Raw genomic sequence first — 1,762 nt, 5'->3', positions numbered from 1 at the left:
GGGGGAAGGGAAGGGGAGGTGAAAAAAGGAAAATGAGCTGATTCCGGGAACCCAGTGCCTAGCATGGCACTGCACCCCCTCCTTCCCCACTGAATCTTCTGCCTGGGACAGCACTATCTCTGCGGACACCCAGAGTCCTCCGCCCTGTAGCTCTGCAACCAGGGGCCGCCAGGTGCAGTTCAATCCTGACCTTTCAGGATCTTATGAGTCAACATTGACTCCATGCCTGTAAGTTTTGTTTGTTTGCTCCCTCGTTTTGGTTGTAAATTCAGAAAAGAGCCCTGATGGCCTAGTGGGTTCCATCTTGGGGTGCTAACTGCAAGGTCAGAAGTTCAAAACCACCATTCGCTCTGCAGGGAAAGGATGAGGCCTTTGGACTTGTAAAATAGGACAGCCTCGAAAAATCTATAGGGGCAGTTCTACTCCATCCTGTAGGGGCTCTATGAGGTGGAATCAACTCCTAAGCCGGGGATCCATTTGGGGTGGTTCTAGGTCCAAAGGGTCCTGATGGTACAGTGGGGTCAATGTTGGGCTGCTAACCACAAGACTGGCAGCTCAATCCCACCAGCCATCCCACTGGAGCAAGCAAGGTAAGGATGTTTGCTTCCATAAATATTTACAGTCTCAGAAATCCTAAGAAGTAGTTTTACTCTATCATGTAATATTTCTAAGAGTCAGAATGACGCCGTGAGCGTGTTTGGTTCTTAAAGAATTTTATTCTGCACCAGGCTTTCTGTAAGGGAAATATATGACAGTCTCATCCCACAAAGACTTGATAGCTTCCAGAATCTGTGAGGCAGTTCTCTCTGTTCTATAGAGTTGTCGTGAGTCAGTCAAATCAACTGGGTGCCATCACTTTGGGGTTGTGGCTTCTGAGGGTATTTCTAATAGAGGAGTGAAAACAATTATTGTTACTTGGAGATTTCAAAGGTGAAACTTTTCATAAAACATTTTACATTCCAGTAATTAACAACAACTATCATTGCCTACCACTGGCTGTAGTTAAATCAGAGTTCATCAATAAATATTTATTGTGAATATTGAGTCTAAATTATTTATACACCCAGACAACTAGCTAATCACGAGTGTGCAAAGGTTTCTATACCTGTTGATAATTCGTTGTCCGTTGGTCTTTCATCAGGTAGACTCTCTCTTCCTGCCCATCATTTTTCTGAGAGCCCCCTTCATGTCCTTGTTCCTGAGGCTGTAGATGAAAGGGTTAAGCATGGGGGTCACCACCGTGTACATCACAGCAGCTGCAATGTCATTCTCAGCCGAGTGGGTGGATGACGGGCTGAAATACACAGCAGAGATGGTGCCATAGAAGAGAGACACCACAGCCAGGTGGGAGCCACAGGTCGAGAAGGCTTTCCATCTACCCTCTGCTGATGGAATTTTCAGAACAGCACAGGCGATACAAAAGTAGGAAACCAAAATGCAAATCAATGGGGTGATCGTCATCGTACCCCCTTCCGTGAGAATCACCATCTCACTAATGTGAGTGTCAGAGCAGGTGAGTTTCAGGAGAGGAGCCACATCACAGAAGAAGTGTGGGATTCTGTTGTCTGCACAGAATGAGAGTCCAGCTGTCAGCAGAGTGTACAAGAGAGCATGCAGGTTGGCAACGACCCAAGACCCAGAGACCAGCAGGGCACAAAGCTGAGGGGTCATCTTTGTTGTGTAGTGTAAGGGATGACACACGGCAACAAAGCGATCGTAGGCCATCACAGTCAGGAGGAAATTGTCCATATTGATAAAAACA

The 1,762-nt window shown here is 46.6% G+C and overlaps 1 pseudogene; it reads right to left on the bottom strand.

Moving 5' to 3' along the window:
* Positions 1-715: 715 nt before the first annotated feature.
* Positions 716-1,762, bottom strand: part of LOC101654190 — a 32,866-nt pseudogene continuing 31,819 nt past the window's right edge.

Source organism: Echinops telfairi, unplaced genomic scaffold (assembly GCF_000313985.2).
Source record: "Echinops telfairi isolate 266 unplaced genomic scaffold, ASM31398v2 ScPeMD7_5;HRSCAF=22, whole genome shotgun sequence".
Lineage (NCBI taxonomy): Eukaryota > Metazoa > Chordata > Mammalia > Afrosoricida > Tenrecidae > Echinops > Echinops telfairi.
The sequence above is the reverse complement of the archived record's forward strand: the minus strand, read 5'-3'. Positions and strand labels throughout refer to the sequence as shown.